Source organism: Cucumis melo, chromosome 9 (assembly GCF_025177605.1).
Source record: "Cucumis melo cultivar AY chromosome 9, USDA_Cmelo_AY_1.0, whole genome shotgun sequence".
NCBI classification, from domain to species: domain Eukaryota; kingdom Viridiplantae; phylum Streptophyta; class Magnoliopsida; order Cucurbitales; family Cucurbitaceae; genus Cucumis; species Cucumis melo.
Genome location: NC_066865.1, coordinates 6268484 through 6288242, shown reverse-complemented (window position 1 = coordinate 6288242; position 19759 = coordinate 6268484). Strand labels below are relative to the sequence as shown.

The 19759-nt window shown below is 34.9% G+C and overlaps 1 non-coding gene across 1 annotated transcript; it reads right to left on the bottom strand.

Moving 5' to 3' along the window:
- Positions 1 to 17952: 17952 nt before the first annotated feature.
- Positions 17953 to 18106, bottom strand: LOC127151072 (U12 minor spliceosomal RNA). The gene has a single exon (XR_007823813.1). It is a non-coding gene; the product is annotated as a U12 minor spliceosomal RNA (small nuclear RNA).
- Positions 18107 to 19759: the final 1653 nt, after the last annotated feature.

The following is a 19759-nucleotide window of genomic DNA, read 5'->3' as shown; positions in this document are numbered from 1 at the left end:
AATAGAAGAAAAGCCTAAAATCAAGACATTTTCCCTTTATGGGGAAGGAGAAGTTCTCTCTTATTAAATGGGGAATTTAAACAAGACGCCTCTATCTGAGAGTCGAGTTCAATCTGTACGTGATCCTACTTCTTCAATCAAAAATGAATAGCCAGTAACCAAGGTGGGAAGACCAAGAGCTATGAGAATGCAGCGAGAAGAGATCCTCACTTGATTCCCTCTTCTTCCTTGAATGGGCGAATTCCACTTATTATCCCCTGCTCCCAGTGGTATACCGCTCCGTGGGCCCGATGTAGAAGGGATGGGCCTTGAATAAAATAAAAAAAGATTCTGAGGTGCAATGGGCATCTCTGAAGATCTTCTCAGTATTGGTCAATCTTTGGAACTCCTGCAGTAGCTTCCAAACGGACTGAGAAATGTCCACCATGCACTAACTTAGACAGAGTAGTTCTTCACGTCTGGCTCTTATCACACCTTCATCCAGTGAATTCCTGATATTCATGATAATTTAGGGTCATCCTCTGGCGAGCTTCTGATCTCAACTTCTATAACTCTTCTGTAGGTCGAGTTCCTTTCAACTGAATTACCTTTGATTTAAGGCTAGCAGCTATCAAGGAAAGCAAGGACAAGCAAAAGAGCTGAAAGAATGATTGAAGAAAGAGAAAGAAAACAAGAAAGAACCAAAACAAGGCTTCGTAAGGAGTTGAAAGAAAGACTCCCGAAAGATTGAATTCCAAGAAAGCCTATGGTTAAAGAGCCTAAACCTCTAGGCGAGTGATGTTCCCGACTTAGCTTAGACCATGTCATACCGCCTAATGGGAATGGTGAGTTTGTTGGAGTGATGGTAAAGTCTGGGTGAGGTCTTAGCCAAAGCAATCCTCATATGCACCCACGAGGATAAAAGTCCAATCTTTCACTTTAGTCGGTTGGCATGAATGAAGCATTTGAGATAATATAACTTTCAGAAAAGTGACTCAAAAATTCTTTTTCAAACTTCCATCCAGAGGCTTGAAAGAAAGCCTGCTTTCATTCACCAATTTATCTATCGCGTTCAAAGTTGAAGTTCTAGCTCGGAAATGCAACCGCTATCAATGAGTTCCAAATAAGTAGGCATGAGCTCAACTTCTGAAAGTAGAAAAGCAAAACCACATAGAATAAAGGGACGGACTCGCGGAGAGAAGAAGGTCAGGAGGAATGAATTTCTATTTCCTTCCTTTTTGTTTATGCCATACAACAATTAGTAGAAACTAGGGCATGAAAGGTTGAATCGGAATTGTCTCTTGAGTCTGAGGGGTAAAGAATCTTGACTTTTAAGGAAGGGCTGGATACAGTAGAGTAAGAGTAGCCAAGACAGAAATTGGAATGAGAATCAGAGCAAAAGAACTTTCATAGCTTGCTATTGACTTGGTTTCATTACTATTCTAATTAGTTTCAAAAGGAGAGAGAGAGGTAGTCAAGGAAGTCCCATTAGGGTGTGTAGAACAGTAGGACTATCATAGAACTATCTGAATATTTTCTCTTATGAGAAATGCTAGCATTGAATTCATACAAGTGAAGTTGAAAAAGCTAGATCAGTTTAGGGATCAAGAATCCGCAGTTTTTCTTTCATGGGTGCAGTTCGTATGAGATCTTAAGTCAAGCTATTATTCTCTTTAAGTAGAAGATTATGAGAAATCAAGGTATTTTAACGAAGAAAGAGAAGAGGAAGCTATCATTCAGTAGGGTTATCAACAGCTCCCCAGTAAAAAGGGAAAAGCAATGAAAATAGAGGAGGTGAGACCAGAAAGAGCAAAGAATCAGTTGAGATATTGAAGAGAAAAGGCAAAGGCACAATGCTAAAGGAGAGGAAGAAAAGGGTTCTAACTCCTAAACCTCAAATAAATACAAAAGCCTATGGATAGGCGAATCCATAATGAAAAGAGAAAGCCTATAGGAGTCCTCCAAAGTCTGTAGCTCGACCACAGGTAAGAGACAAGAGGGTGCATCTCAATTCTTTCAAAAAGGATTTGTATGGGAAATTCCAGGCGAGGATGTAGACTATTGGAATTTATGTCCTAAAACTCGTAATTTGTAATCATTTTCTATTCAATAAAGTCGTTATTAAGAAATTGAATACTCTAATCTTAAATCCAATATACTAAGAGTCCAAGGTTATTTTGAGTAAACTTGAACTTTATGTAGAGACATAAATATGGATTAAGTTCGAGTAAATAACCTAAATAGTCTATAGTATATAAATAAAGGTTGGACGCGTTATTCAGAGATACTATGGATGCGGCCCGCTTTGTAGTTAATATAAATGATACAATCCTAAATCGTTCATGTAGAGACATGAAAGTGGGGGCATTCTATGTAAAAGGTTTACATAAGACAGAACCATGAAATAGTCACTTTTACGTTATAACGTCGTTTACTGTTTAAAACTGACTATCTCGATTATTGATTACCTAGGTAACTTAATCTTAATCCTGAGCTAACTGTGAACTCCTGTTCACACGAGGTTATCCTTAGATTTGCATAGGTGAGGGCAACTCATTAGCGTTGACCCAATAAGCCTCTCATTTTAGAGGTAAGATCGAGTGGATAATTGGAAAAACAGGGTGCAAGATGGAATTCACTCCTAACCGCTTTAGGGTTAGTAGATAGGTTGTTCCCTTAAGGATTGAATTCAAATCTTGAACAATGGGGCCTCACCCTCTCATTGGCCCGAAAGGTATTCGATTTATAGGTTGTACCTTAAAATCGATTGTTCAATAGTGGATCAGTGGGACTTAAGGAGAAAGATGTAATCTTGAGGGTAAAACGGTACTTTTCGACCCAGCCAAGCTTACGAAAAACCTGTGAAGGATTAACTAACTGATCATGGTTGTATCAAATGGACACAAATATATCTATAGTGAGGGGAGTGCAACTACGAGACTTTAATGGAATGACCTATTTCTTAACGAATCTTGATTAGCTCGGTATAAAAGAGTTTAGCCTATTAATCTCGGATGATTGAAGCACATGATCTATAGGTCCATTAGGTTCCCCTGCTAGCTCATATGGAATAAACTTAAAACAGTATGATGGAATGAGTCAAATTGTTTGAAACAGGAGAGGAGAAAAAACCGACAAGTATATGTGATATAGTCGTCGGTGTTAAATTACTAATAGAGCTTTATGCTTAAATAGGATTTAAATATTGAAGATATGAATGTGATTCATACTCGGAAGCTCGAAAAATATGGAAATAGTCAAAGTTGTAAAAAGTCAAAATGTTGACTTTTGACTTTTGAAAAGTAAAACTTTGATAGGCAATATATTTAAATGTGATCTGAATCTTGAGAAAATAAATGTGGATTCATGCTCGGAAGGTCAAAATTAGTCAACATAAATAAAATTGTAAAAAGTCAAAATGTTGACTTTTTGTTTGAAAAGTCAAAGTTTGACTTTGACCAAATGACAATTTTACCCTTTGACCAAAGTTAGTGGGAAAATCCAATATTTTGTTAGATAAATCCACTGACTATAGTGGGCTAGGTGTTAGAAAGCTATGAAGATATTAAGCCCACTAATGTTCTGTTTGGTTTTATTAAAAATCAAATTTTAAAACTCAACCTTTTTTCCATCTTATTTTTCTCTCTCCCGGTTTCTTTCATCCAACGGGTCTTACAACTCGGTTCTAAGTCATGGACATAGAAGGTCAACCCTAGTGGTGGTTCAAGTATCAATCGAAGCTTCGAAAGTAAATTTTTCTTAAAACCCCTTTTTTTAACTTATTTCAGTTTAGGATTTTTTTTGTTAATTAGTTGTAATTAGGGTAAAATTTTGGTCTTTCTTCCACCCTGCTCGTTTAATCTCTATCAGTAGACGAGGGCTTTTTCATTCATCAGATCCCACGTACTAAGGGCAGCCCTCATCCACAGAGAGAAAGGATTGGTTCCTTCCTCACGGAAGAAGCACTTTCCTTCTACTTTCTCTTGCTACCATGAGCTTTACACAATCAATCGATCATATAGATATCCCTTCAACACAAGATGGGTCATCAAAAGAATGAGACCCAATACAGATAGAAAAGAGTTCTCTATTACTGTACTCGAGAGGAAAAAAAGAAAGATTGAAGATTTGGCATGGGTTTCTGGAATCAGATGCACAGTTTCAGGGTGGGGTTGGGGCGCCTAGGATGCCCCCGAATATCTCAATTTTGACGATGGTCTTTGCCCTTCTTATCCTTATTTGAAAGCGCTCTTAGTTCAGTTTGATAAAATGTGCGACACCAAAACCTGATGTCGTAGGTTCAAATCCTACAAAGCATGATTCTTGAATGAATGAGATCCTAAGACTGCATAGTGTGGCCTTTAATGCAAATTCTTTGGTCCTCTCTAGTTTAATTTAATTGAACCTTTGTTAAAAGATTTCAACTTTCAGAATTCCGAAAAAGAGTCCATTTTCTCATCTTTCTTTAGTAAGGAAGGAAGTGCGCCAAGCAAATATCTCCCACCTCATCCGTCTACTGAGCAGAAACCTCATAATAGGTCACACAGAAAGGGTACGATACGTCAATGGCTTAGCTTGATTCACCTATTGAATGAAATAACTTCTCCTTCTCTAGAAGAAAAAACACCACTATGAGGCCTCCAAAGATCTCAAGAACCACTAAAAGGAAACTAATATGGATATAAACAAGTCCTTCGCAAATTCTTTGGTCCTAACCTGAAAATTTTTTGTGTTTCTTTTGTAAGTCAAGCTGCTTTCTTAACTCTTACAGAGCCTCCCCTCCTTTTTAGTCTTCTAGCTAATTATTGACACTAGGAGTATTAAAAAAAACTGTTAAATAGACCTTTGTTTTTACTTTAGTTGATCGAGCATACCAAGCCAAATGCGAGGTGACAAGAAAGGAAACTGAGTTGTAGAAGGTGAGATCTCATAAAGATAGGGGGAACGAGAGGAGGTATTCTCAATAGTGGAAGCTTGCAAGAGAAGAGATAACCCAAAGCATAGAGGCAAACAGAAGAGAATGAGATCCTTAGGCTGAGGACGCGACCCCTCATAGGGCATTACGAATGGGAACCCTTGAATGAGGAATATGATAATTAGTAGGATTTAAAGTGATGAGTGTGAGAAAAGTGTTTTCGGCGTGTCCTTCTCTCATTTACCTCCATTTCTTTCTATTTCTAAAGACCGATCTTTTTCCTCAGATATCAACACATGTCAGATCGCTGATCTTTGAAGTCAGCCACATCGATGACTGAGGTTTACTAAATAGATAGTTGTGTTATCGTCAATGGTCATAGGACCCCGATCTCGAAAGAAGTTTTACTCGCGAGCCCATTACGCAGTTGAGGAGATAGGAAAAACTCCATTTATGCGGCCTGGTGGTGGCACTCGTCGTAATGAATCAGAGGTAGCATTCTCTGTGGAATAGGAGGAATACTGACGGTGGCAAGAATAGATATAGGCTTTCACTCCTAGGAGTTCATAACGAAATTTCTTTCTTGGGTCTGATACTCACTCATATTTCCCATATATGATTCCGAATTTGAGTACTTTTTTTTCTTGCCTCCAGTTCTTGTCTAAAGGGTGAATTTATGGACACTTTTTGCTTCAATCAAAAAAACTATCTTATTGGGACACCCAAGATTTCTCCTTCAAAGAAGTTAGGCAATATAATCTCATGAAAGAGTAGATGGACTCTTTGTATTCCCCCATATTCCTATAGTAGTTAATTCTATTTGAATAGTGAATTGAGAATCTTTTATTAGCTAGCTTTCCGACACAGAAAAGAAAGAAAAGACAGAAAGAAGAACTCCAACTCCCGCCCTCTTCCTCTTGTCTCATGAAAGGGGTAGGCCATCACATCCAAAAGCCAGATCATGCATTCTTCTAAGCTCAACAGATGAAACTGGTCTCACAGAGGAACGAAGACTCAAAGGTCTCGCCTTGAGCCTCTTGGGTTGGGAATCCTGTACAAGCCTCTTCTTATGATGGGGGTTGTCCCCCATAACCTTACATTTACTGATTTTTCTTATCCATTTGTTCCATTTCCTACTTATGAATTGTGTATCATATTTCCCAAAAGAGCTTTTCTAGAAGAAGGGGCCCAGAGGTCAAGACGAAACTCCAAGAACGGCTATGTATGGGACTTTAGAAAGGGCTACATAAATGAAATTCCTCAACCTCTTTGAATCCGGACAGGTTCATATGGATTTCAGACTCGTTCTATGCAGTTCTCTAGACTTGTTTTTATCCATATTCACTTTTCTCCTGCACTTTCAATTCTTCTCAACTATATTCCCAGAAATGAAAGATCGGAGTCTGCGGGAAAAAAATATGGGGAAAGATGTCCTCCCATAAGAAGGTGTTGATGGAAGAACCGTGGAGTGGGATCAGTCATTTGCTAGGTTTATGTAAACCCAAGATTCTCTTTGGATATTTTCCATATATACAATATAAAAGAAAGAAAAAAATGGAAATTAATTATATAATATTTTATATAATTAAAGATCTGTTTTAAAAATAAACAAAACAAAATAAAAGATAAAAGGAAAGAAAGAGGAAAATAGGGAAGAAAAACTCTTTATTTCTTTTCACTTTCGATAATGTTGCCCTCCACCACCAAAACAAACATCTTCACCATTTTATTATCCAAACTTTCAGAGTTTTATTTTGAGAGAAGCATTGGAGAGAACCTGAGGAAGAAGAAGTTTTCTTAGTTCTAAGGTTGATGAAGAAGGAAAAAACTCAAAGGAAGTTTCAATCATTGCAGATTTTAACCCACTCTACACACTTCTGGTTTTTTATTCGGTTTGATCTTTTCAAGAAGAACTAAGAGGTGAGGTTTGAATTTCTTGAAATCTAATTCATTTTTGAACAATTTTGGTGAAGGATGTTTGAGTCAAGTTTGTTGTTAATTGGGTGATATTTGACAGAGAAGGCAGAGAAGGTGTTTTCCACGCGAAATCAGATATTCTCTGATTTTTTTAGTTTTCCAGTGTGTTTGCGTTGAGTTAAAACCTCTAATTGAAATTTTTGGAAAGCTTATTCAATTTCATATAACTTTTATGAAGATTCTAAGAGCCAATTATGACTAAAAATGTGTTAATTTATAGGGACAAGTTGAAGGTCTATAGAGTGTACGATTTTGGAGTGGTTTTATTCCATGGTGTTTCTTAGATTTGTGACTGGCCATTTGGGTTACCTATCTTCAGGTACATTATAGAGAATATCAAGATGAAGAGTTTGACATAAAGAACACTCATTTTGGTTAAGTATTGAGGGAGTTATGGTCATTTAAAGTTTATGTTAGAATTCTGGAAAATGCAGGGAGTTGTTCAAATAGGATTTTATTTCTTAAGCTTTGTTTTTGTGAGCGTCATCTTTAATATGACTTGTTAAATCTATCTTTAGAAGACCAGAATATTTAGGGTTCTAATACTCAGTTTGGTTGTTGACAAGTCGACAAGAATTAAACCGAGCTTACAGACCAAAGATCTAGCTCAAGACAATGAGTGACAAAACAGATTTCTAAATTGCTATCTATGATTATATTTCTATAAATAGTACATGATTTCTATGTATGATTTCAAGCATAAGTTCAAGCGAAAAGTTTTATGGTGAAATTTACATATGAGCACTTTATTATCGACTTTCTGAAAAGTAGCTGAAACCAAATCATTTTAAGCAAGTAATGTTTTTAGATTTTCAGTTTTTCACAAACAATCTAAGTAAGCTTGAGCTTTACGAAAGATAAAGATAGCAGGCATGTTTTAATGTTTTCGTATGATTTTCTGATGTTTTCGTTAACTAAATGACTGAGATGTTGAGCCTGAGGCTATATGGTACCGTGTGCACACAGATTAGATTCTGTTGTTGACGTTGAGTGTACTCCGTAACAATGATGCTGTAGTGAGGGCTGGACGGGCCTCACTACATCGTAGAGCTTGTAAAAGTTGGTTGTACTGGATGTGCCCTACACAACGTAGATTTGTCATGTTAGTTAAAATATTTTGATATACTTGATATGTCTTGCTAGATTTCAATGACATACATGTTGAGTATTTGAGAAAGCTATTCTTACTATTTTACGTTTATATTTACGACTTGTATAAACAGATTTATATGTGTAAAGCTTTCACATGCTCTTATCTTTAAATTTATAGTTTTAAACTGAGTCACTCACTATGCTTTATAGCTTACCTTTCCAAAATGTTTTACCCACTTTCTAGATAGAGATCGAGTTCTTGGTGCTTGATAGACTGCCTTAGTCTGTTGAAGGTCCAATATTCATTGCTAGTACATGGTTAGAGTTGTGCATAAAGTTTATTGTATTATGATGTATATGTCTTTGTATGATATATATATTCTACAATTTGTGTGAGCTCTAAAAGTTACGGTTGTGTAAACCTTTGATGGTTATGTTTTGGTTAAGGTGTCTCCATTAGGTTTACTTGTGAAATTAGTTATTTCTAGACTACATTTCATGTATGTATGTGATTGGTCTAGGTTTCGCTGTGTTGTATTGCATGTATAATCGTTTATACACAAGATTAGCAAGTTTATCACGTTCAAGAATTCAGCAGAGTCGACAGATATCTTAGAGGAAAGCGATGTCGATCGGCTTCACGCTGTCTTTCGGTCTAAGCTAGCAGGTAGTCCGGGAGGGATGTGAAAGTTTGAATATGCGAGACTGGTCCTCTAGACCTGTTTGATCCACTAAGTCAAAGATGGAACTAGAAGAATTTAAGACTAGGAAGAAAGAGTTTACGAAGCGAAGTCCACGAGACCATCCTCTGGCCATTGAATTCATCTATCAATCTAAAGACCCACCGGTAAAATATTCGCCGCTCACACACTCCTTACCAAGAGAAGAGGCAGAGAAGAATAGTACGAAGGAAGAAAGGGCCACAATAGGATCCATCGGTCAGTTAGAACCAGTTCATATTACTGGTTCATAATATGCCCGATGCCAATTCGAAGATCGAAAAAGCGTAAGAAAAAATGAGGATTCATCCTCCCCAAGAAGAAGTAGAAAGAAGAATCGGGACATGAGACCAGTCCAGAGGTTTGAATATGTAGAAGCAAAAACAAAGGTTGAATGAATATGAGTTCCTTCATTCAAGGTTCCAAGAATATTGAAGGACTCCGAACAGATGAATATGACCTTGTTCATTGAGGACCCCTTATAATTGAATAGGATAGGCTCAATGTAGTATGAGAGTTGAATCCAATTTCATGAGTTTTGGCCCTATAGAAGGCTGATTATTGTAGACGAATGAGTCCCCACCACGCAGTTCAATGATCTCGACCAGGGTTTCCATGTGAATGAATGTGATTTCTGTCCATGACATCAAAAATGAAGAATGCAATCAGGCCAGGAGGCATGATTTCTCCTTAAAGAAAAGCCTCTGCAACAAGGATAGAGACCGTCAAATTCATAGATATGGCTCCTATAATCGATTTCGTTAGGTAAAGAGGTAGGCTCACTTTATGAGAGGTTATTGCTCGACAAAGAGGCAAAAAAAAGAGTAGCGAAACAATCAGAATGAATCTCCACAAAGAAGCTTTCTCGACAGGGACTATTCTCAATATCGAGTTTCGTGGGGTGCAGTGGTAAGCGGAGGTTCAATCATTCCATCCAGTAAGGTCATTAATTAGAAGTTGAACCGGTAAATGATTTCTCTCTTGGTAATAACCCCTCTCTCTTCTATAAGTCGAGCTTAGCTCTGATTAACTTATATAACTACGTCTCCACCTCTCTCATGAATTTCAAAGGAATGAATTTCTTCAGTGAACATCTCGAAACTCTAAGAATCTGTTTTAAAGAGCTATTGCAGACAAAAGGGTCAAATAAGATAAGTCGAGCATATCCAAAATAGCAGCGTCTAACCTAGGCTTTCAGGAGATAGTTGATCCAAGGCGTCCTTATCTTGGCGCTCGAACATAGAAGGCATAAGAATGAAACTTCTCTTTAGATATTACGATCTTTTGATTTCGGTCTATTAAGCTACGTAGGACCAGTCCATAGAATCCCACGATGCAGTATAAGGAAGAAGAAGAAGAAGTTCGACAATCAGAAATGGAATAAAAAGAAGAAAAGATTCTGAGCATATTCATTTATGGAGTTTGAACTGCTCGTACCCCCCTAGATGGTGAAGGAGGCCTTGAGTTATTTAAAGCTTATGAACTTATCCTTTTATTCGCAAAGTCGATTAGAGGGAAGAGAATATGAGCCAAGATTGCTTGATAAACCCCTTGAATATTTCTCTTCTTATTACTTGAGCAGGATCTTTCCCTTTCAAGAGGGAGACTATCAGTTTATATGGGTCGACGGGAAGTACTCAAAGGGATCAAGAGGTAGCACTCTCGATCTCAAAAGTTGGAATCAAGGTAATTCAAATAGGAATCTATCTCAGTAAGTAAGGCCCTTGCAGTCTAACTTTAATTCGTAGTAGCCTACAACAATCAGTGGAATTAATGGAAGAAAGCTAACGGAAAATGCAATATTCTTTGCACCTTTGGAGGGAGCAGGAAGAATAAGATCGGACTGCTCCTACTTAGCTTCCGTAGTTGAATCTAACAATTTGCAAAGTCTTTGACTTTATTCTCAATAAAACCACTAAAAAACCTTTTGTGCTTCTTTAGCTGAAGAAAAAGTCAAAAGTCTATCTCCTCTCCCACTATGTGGGCATTGACTTCACGCCTAGCAGACTTTGAAGCCTATTTTTTCCCTAGAAACTTAGACGAAGGAGCAGTCCTTTAAGAAGGTTTAAACTTTTGAGCCTATTTATTCCCTTTGGGTTTCTGACTCCCACCTTTTTCAACACCTCTTAACTCCAACTTTTATCACCTCAAATTCTTTGATCATTTTAGTCGAGCCTTGCTCATTGATTGTTTTTTGCAAGAAAAGAAGAAAGTTAAAATGGACTCTCAAAACTAGTTTTCTCGTAGATAACAAAAGTAGAGATTGACGCTAGGCTTTCACTCATTTTGTAGTAAGGCGGAGTAAGGAGTTGACGCTTTTTCTACATAGAAAACTTCGTTGTCATTTACATGTAACACATGCATTCGATAAGTGGTCATCAATGAACAAGGAAACAATCCAAAAAACTTCCCACCAAGAAGAAGAGGCATCGAACCCTGAGAAGGCTAGGCGTAATTGAGTCGAGTGAGTTTATTCACGAGAAGGGAAAGGCCTAAAGCGCCTTCAAAAGAAGTGAAAATGAAGAAAGTTGCGGGTGGGTGTGAGGCAAACCACTTGATCGGCAGTTTCAACCTAAATTCATTCTAAGCCAAAAATGTTTGGAAATCAAATGCAAGAAATGAGTGAGAACATTATTTCTAGTAAAATAAGAGTCGAGGGTGCGGAACCCAGTAGGGGAAAAGGAGGCTATCTTTCCATCTCTTATCTAATAAAATCCACCCCAACAGGGAGGAGTGCTAGACAAGTTCAAGTTAAATCTTCTTTCCAAGAGTCCTACCCACCTCGTGAGCATTTCCTGGTGGTGCTACAAGGGATATACTTCGTGGGAGGTAGCTAAGCAGATGCCCGCATCTCTACTGAAACCCACGTAATCAACTTCTTCTCAACTGCTATGGACCCTTGTCTCTCAAATAAATGAGAGGTGTGAAGCAGCAGAGAGACACATTCAGTTTGGACCCTCTGAATAGAAGAAGAATGAACTATAAGATTCCATCAAGGCTCAAAGAATTTGAGAAAAAAGCCTCAATATAAGGACGATCAATGGAACCCAGGGAAAGAGACTAAAAAGAAGGATAGAAGGCAAAGGTTATAGCTGATGAGAAGAAACTTTGAGTGGCTTAATTAATTAATATGGATTTCTCAAATTCTTTGATAAGGAGTTCACTCATATTACATTGAGTCTCTCCTTTTCATTGTGACTCGAGTTATTTCTAATTTGAACAGTGATAAATAAGGGGTAATGACTTTCGCTCTCAAATTCTGAGATAATTCTTTGATCCTTTATGTTTTGAGTCGAGATATTTCTAAAAATAAAAGACTCCTTCATAGAATAAAGAATTCGCTTTCAAATTCCGAGATAATTCTTTGATCCTTATCAGATTCATATGGATTAAATTATGGGTCGTCCGTAGGTTATGAAATAAATCTACTGATAAGGAGAGGTTTAAAGAATTTGAAAGCAAATTTCCTTTTTTACCACTTATAAAGAGTGCATTATGAAATAACTCGACCGATAAGGAGAAGTTCAAAGAATTTGAAAGTGAATTCCTTATTAAATAATTTAAGAAATCCATATTAAAATTAATGCCACTAAAAAAGAGTCTCTGAAAGGGCAACTTCAAGAGGTGGGGTTCCCTTCCTGTCGCTGCAGAGCTTCCTTTCGTGTGGGGTTTCCTTTCTTCTCGCTCAATGCAAGCATTTCATAAGAAATAAAATGGGAATATGAGTTCATATACCCGATTAAGAGAATTGTTACTTCAACGACAACTAAACGACTACTTCCTCTTTTACAGGGACAAGAACCTTAGCCACTGGTCGAACTACCACTGCCCTTTCAGCGGATGCCTCTAGATTTGATGGATTTGACTGACTCAACTATTTATGGAGCCTCAACTGCACTGCCTCAATGAACAAATGACGCCGACCCTTTCTCCTTTGAGGGGAATGAGATCACCAAAGAACTGTATTTCAGAGAGGAAAGTGGGAGTCAATAAATCCAGTAAGAAGCAAGGGGCTATTCAATTGACGAGCTAGCTTCAGGCGCGTCCATTTGCCAAAGGAGAAATTGAGTACCGTTATTGTGGGCTAAAGGTTCAGACTTGAGAGAGTTTGGAGATGTCAATGAATAGAGATTAATTTAATTAATTAATCCCATTTCATTGGAGCTTTAATCTGTAGGTTCATAAGGTCCCTTTGTTAGCTCAATAAGGATAAATGAGAATCAAATTTATTTTGGTTTAACTTGAATTGTTCAAATTGGTTAAAGGGAATAAATTGTATATGATACAATTAATATAATGTATTTGATAGATTATAATATAAAGTTTTTATGAGAGAAGTTAATATTTGAATATGATTCAAATAATAATAATAATAATAATAATATGAATAAGATTCATAAATAAACTATAGGTTAAATTAATAAGGATTTGATTCATATTAGCACTATAGATTATATGAGATATTTAAACCATTGCTTATATTATATATGATATAATATAAAGTTGGAAAACTTACATAAATGTAACAAAACTGTAAACTATTTACGGCCCGTGTAACAAAGCCCATAAGGTTAGCCATTTTTTAAATATACCAGGTTTGCCCTTCTATCTTTCTATTTTTGCTTGCTATTCGTCTTCCTCATGTTATTTCGTCTTCCCCTGCAATTTTGTCTTTCTTCTTTTCTCTTTTTCTTTTCTGCGATTTCTTTCCATCATCTTTCTTATTTTTCAATTCTTCATTTATGTCGTTTAATCTTTCCATCGTTTTTCTTCTTTTCCTCTTCGTTTTTTTTCGCTTCAATTTCCTTCCATCGTCTTTCTACTTTGCTGCGATTTCTTTTCATCGTCTTTCTTCTTTCTTTTTTTTTATGCATTTACATTTAGTAACCAAATCTAAACGACTGTGTATAAAACTGTGTACAACAAAATAGCAAAATCTAAAAGATCATGTATAAAAAATCTTGAAAAAAATCATTTAGATTGGAGTAGCCAAATATAAACGATCGTGTAAAAAAAATAAAAAACTGTATATAAAAAATCTTTAGAAAATCATTTAGATTGGAGTACAAATGTAAACGATCATTTAAAAAAGTAAACAATCGTGTAAAAAAAATAAAAGATCGTGTATAAAAAATCTTGAAAAAAATCATTTGAATTGAAGTAGACAAATGTAAACGATCGTGTGAAAAAAGTAAAAAATTGTCTAAATAAATCTAAACAATCGTATACCAAAAGAATTAAAAAATCGTGTACCAAACTTTTTAAAAAAAAATCATTTAGATTTAGATCCCCAAATCTAAACAATCGTGTAACAAAATTAAACGATGGAATTGAAAATATAAATTGTAGTTATTTCTAAATGATCGCGTATAAATTGTAGACATATCTAAACGATCGCGTATAAATTATAGTCATATCTAAACGATCGCGTTTGTTGTCATATTTAAACGATCGCGTATAAATTATAACCATATCTAAACGATTGCCTTGTAGCCATATCTAAATGATCGCGTATAAGTTATAGTCATATCTAAACGATCGCGCATATATTGAATCATATTTAAATGATCGCGTATATATTGAACCATATATAAACGATCGCCTTATAGCCATATCTAAACAATCGCGTATATATTGAACCATATCTAAATGATCACGTATAAATCACAAACATATTACGCGCACGTTATTGACGGCATGGTGACGAGGTATTTTTGGTATTTTACATGGTGGGCCTCTAGGCTTTTTCCATTTTTGAAATTGTTTTATAGAGTGTAAATATTTTGCCACTTTTTTATATTTTTGAAAAGACCCCTATAAAGTTTATATTATATGAATTATAATATGAATTAAATTTATATTAATTTTATTTTATTAATATATATTTAATTAATAAAATAACTCCCAAGAGTTATTTTATGTGTAGAGAGAGTGAGGGAGTTATTTTGATAACTTCCCTCCATCTCTCTTAAATTGGTTGAGATATACAGAATTACTCTGTATTCGTATTCTCATTCTAATCTTTTGGCCGGTTATCTGTGTTCCAAAAAGAAAAAAAAATTATCTTTCAAACTTTTCCCTCACCAAAATTACAAAATCTCCACAACTCTCTATTAGATTCTTTCCTTGAGAATAACGAGAAGACTTTGTGGTGTTCTTGAAAAATTTGGAGAAGATTTCTTGGAGGTTCTACAAAGGTTAGTTTCTTTTTCCCTTTTCCTCCATAGATGCATGCTTAGGTTTTAGTTTTTTTTCTCTGAATTGTTGTTTTTAGGTTTTACAAATTGAATTCCTTTTGCACGGCATTCATACGCTTCTGCTTTGGGAGTTCCATTCCTTCAATTCTAACAAAAACTGAGATATAAGAAAGCTTTTTCAATAGACAGATTTCCACAGCTACTGCTACTTCCACTGCAACATTGACTGCTCACTTAACCTATCTATAGGTTTGTCTATTCTACCCTCTCTCTCTGCTATCTCACTTTCTCCTTCTAATTGCCTCAACTGTTAGGACCTCTAGGACCTCTTTCAGAGAGATTGGGACAACGAAGTGGAACATTTCTTCCTTTTATGACTATGACGAAAGAAGAAAAAGATCTAGGCCTAATTTTAGTGGACCTCCTCCACACGATCTCAACTAAGGCCCCTTTTACATTACAACTAGACTCCCAATTTCTTATTTCTTTCTTAAATTGTTTGGACTCAAATCTCTCACCTACTAAATCTAAGGTCATGGCTTCAGGGTCGAAAGGATGAGGCAATGGCTCTTTCAGGTGAGGTTGTGGAAACTGCAGTTTCAGTTCTTCACTCGATACTTCAGTGAGCTCATCGACCTAAGGCCTAACTTCAAAGGAGAAAGAATGGTCTTTGAAAGCGGGAAGGTTAGAAGGATTACTCCTTAAAAGGCACGACCCTCTCTGCAATCACGAATTCAAGAGCATCCAAAAAATCTACAACTCTGTCGACGAGCCTTTCTTCCACTCCTCTCCTTCGTTCACTCTATCTCCTCAATTACATCTCTAAGCTTGATCTCTTTCTTCTTTACTCAAATCAACCTATTCAATGAATTAGAGAAAGCCTTTCATCCTGAATTTGTCTTTCTTCCTCCTCTACTGAACTTATTGCTCTTAATAACTCGTCAGCTTCTACTTCCCAAAAACTGAGTATTTTCATGACATGACACTTGGATTTGGCCTGTAGTCACCCCGAGTTTACAATTAAATCCTCTTCCATCTCCATTTTTTGTGGAATATAGTTGGAGATAGCCTCGAGATCCTTTACATTTCTTTTTTAATTAGTCGGACTTGTCCCTAAGATAGCCCAAGATTTCTTTACATTTCCATCTTCTCTTCAGATCTCGGCCAGACATAGCCCCGAGATCAATCGTCTCTATATTCCTTTCTCTTCTTCCAATCTCGGGCGACCAAGCATCAAGTTTGCCATGGGAATACACATCTATCCCAAATCTTGCCTGGCATTCCACTTGACTGCCCGAGATTCAACTCTAAAACTCTTCTGTTCTTTATCTCAGTATACCACAGCCTCGAGATGGTCCGAGAGCACTTCTTAATTTCCTTCTTTTTGAGGCACGGGTCTTACATGTGCACTTCGCTTCTACCATCCGGGAATCTCATAACTAAAAAACATTAATTCTATACCTCATTAGCTCATCACACTGTAGGTCCTAAGAGTTCACGCAACTCCCCCAACTTCGCATCTACCTTCAAGCTTTTTATAATTGTCTAGCAAACTTAAAATTCAACTTCTCCTTCATAACAGAACCAACTTCGAGAACTAATCTTCTTCCATAAAAACTAAGGTCCCTTTAATAGGCATTTTATTTTTTGCTTTTGGTTTTTTTAAAATCAAAGTATACTTCTCGCTATTTCTTACCATGATTTACATCTTCCTTGAGTATGTTCAATTCTTAGTAAAATTCTAAAAACAAAAAAATTAAAAGATGACTTTTACAAAAATATAATTTATTACCATCGATAGAAGTTTATAGTATTTATCATAGATAGAATCTGATATTTTGTTTTATATTTTGTAAAACATTTTTAGCACTTATGTTATTTACAATTATTTTCTATTTTAAAAGCTACTTTTTTGTTTTTAGATTTTACCGAAATTAAATCATTATTGAAATGTAAATAATAAGGAAAGAAAGTCGGAGGCAATTTGACTTAATTTCAAAATAAAAAATAAAATGAATATCCTACATGATAATTAAATCAAATATTGAACATAAACATTAAAAATATATTATGTTTCGAATCAATATTGCACATAAACAATATATTATCGTTAGTCAAAACTATACTTTTTTAGTTCAACAGCATTAGGAATTTCGACCTCTAAAGAATAAAAACAGAATTATGAAATTTCTCTATTGTGATTGAAATGCCATTAGAAGAAAAGTTGAAGATTTTACTCTAAATTTAACTATGAAGTGAAGTGAAGTGAAGATTCAACTTGCCCTGCAAATTTGATACGACTCCAAGAAACTCGCAACACCAAAAATTCACAGCCGGATAAAATCGCCTTCCAACATTTAGCACTGTGATTCCCAAGTCATTCCCTTCTTAGTTTTCTTCCAAACTTAAACCACACTACCATTGCATTGAAAATAGGAGAAAAATAAGAAACTAGCAAGAAGAAAGTTTTCTTCGCTTGTCCATTTATATCTGGATTTATATCTGGAATCTGTGATTTGTTTCATCGTTCATCTTTGATTCTTTTCTTTAGCTTATACAACTAGAATTTCAGCTACTAGCTTAGCTTAGCTGGTCTTAAGAAACTTGAACCTCCCTTTTAACAGTAAGAAATTCTTGTTCTGAAGTAAACAACACCTCAAATTCTTCTGATTTACAAGAGATCTAACCGATGCGAAATAATAATATATCAAAACCTCTAAGGTGAGTTAAAAGTTGTGCAGCAGTGAACAAAGCATTAGCAATAATCCCCCCTTAAAGTGGAACTAAATTGAGAGGTAGTGAGCAATCGCCTAATAGAGAGTAACGCCCAGAATGGTTCCAAAGCACCCCTGAATTAAGTTATGGATCAGTTTCCCTACATAGGTAGAGAAACCGAAATGGAAACTCGAACTACGACTTTTAACCAAAAATTAGATAGAAGGTTGGTTCTTTTCGACAAATCAGAAATAAAATTTAACAACTGTTATTGCATCTACAAGATACATAATACTATAATAATAATATAACCAATAGGGAGAAAGGGCTTTTGACTGGAATTGGGGGTGGGTAAATTGGGAGGCCAGCACGAAAGAGTTCTGCAAAGTAAGCAGCGTCAACAATCGGCCAAGCCTTTAACCCCTCCACAAATTCATGCGCATCACTTTGGTTAGCGCTGCGGCCGGATCCCCCCGGCCACTTTGTTTTCCTTACTCATTAGTTTAAGGCAGATTTCAATAGCCCGCCAGTCTTCTATTTATAGCCCCCGCCCCAACTCCCTTTTTCACGCCTCTCCGATGTGGGAACTTCTATTTTTCTAACTTTTGACCCTTTACAAAATATATGCTAATTATTAAATTTGTACGTCTAAATCATAAAAAATTATTTCTAAAATTCAAAAAGTTGTGATGCATTTTTAAATATAGAAAAAAAAAATATAACTATTTAAAAATAATAGTAAAATCTATTAAATTTTTCCTTTATTACGTTTTAGCTTATTTTGTGGATAGTCTTAATTTTTATTTCTATCCATCATAATTTCTCTAAATTTTATTTTGATTTAAATTTTTAAAAATAGTTCAAAAATATTTTTTCGTTAGCTTTTTGGGTAAACTATTAGGGTTTCATTTCAAAAATATTACGAAAGTATTAAAATATTTTGTAAATAAACTTAAACTAAAAAAAATTACATATATTAATTCAATTTTTACAACAAATTTTTTACCATCCAAAATAAAAACTAAAATTATAAGTTAAAATCATAATTTAGATTTACGTGGATATTTCAATGTTTTGTCTATATTTTCACATTTACGTGGATCTGATATTGATAGAAAGAGTGACTTAATATTTTCATTACATGGTAGAAAAATTTACAAATCACAAAAGATAAACATCAAAATGATTCAAATATAAATATAATATAATTAATATGATTACTTATTTGAAAATAAAAAAATATTTATTTACTAATTGAAATTTTCTTTTATAATTTTTTCAAAATATCCATCAAAAACTATACCTTAAACCTTGGTTAAAATATAAAATTTCACAAAATTTCAAAACAAAAACTTATCCTTAAAACATACTAAAACAATTAATCAAATAAAGAAAATCTTACATCATTGCGTGTTAATAGTCAAATACATTTTTTATTTGACAATTAATTGTATGTTAATTATAATAGTAGTGATTGAAATTGACTGTGATTATGAACTATCAGTATGTTTTAATAGTCAAATAAAATTGAAACTATGATTTTAACTTAAATTTTTGTTCGTAAAATAATTAGTGTTAAATTTGGATCAATAAAAATATGTTTTAAACTTTTTTAAGCTCAATAATATTTATCAAATTTTTCAATAATTAAAAGGTAATTTTTATGCAAACTATCCGACTTTTAATTCAAAAACTCAAATCTTCACCCTTCTCTTTTCTCTCGCTATATGAATAAAGATTTACACTCTTATCTTGTTCACTCTCAACTTCATTCTTCAATCTTTCATCGGTCTTTTTTAGTCTCTCAACCACCACTCAATATTGCATGATTTTCTATAAAATAAAAATGCACTCTCTTCATAAATCAACTCCATTTTAATATAAAAATAAGTATCATATAGTAATGTATCTTCGATGTATTTATGTCTAAATTTTTTAGAATAGGTGTATTGTTACATACTATCATATCTATATCTTCTATCTACCTTCTATTTCTTAAATCTTTATATTTTTTATCTTATATTAACAACACGTTAATCTATACTTTTAGTTTTGTTAATCTTATAAGGTATTAAATGTGACAATGACATATTAATATGAATTTAAAAAGTTATAGATCCATGGTGTTTAAAATTCAAATGAATATGTTAAAAGATAAAAGTAGT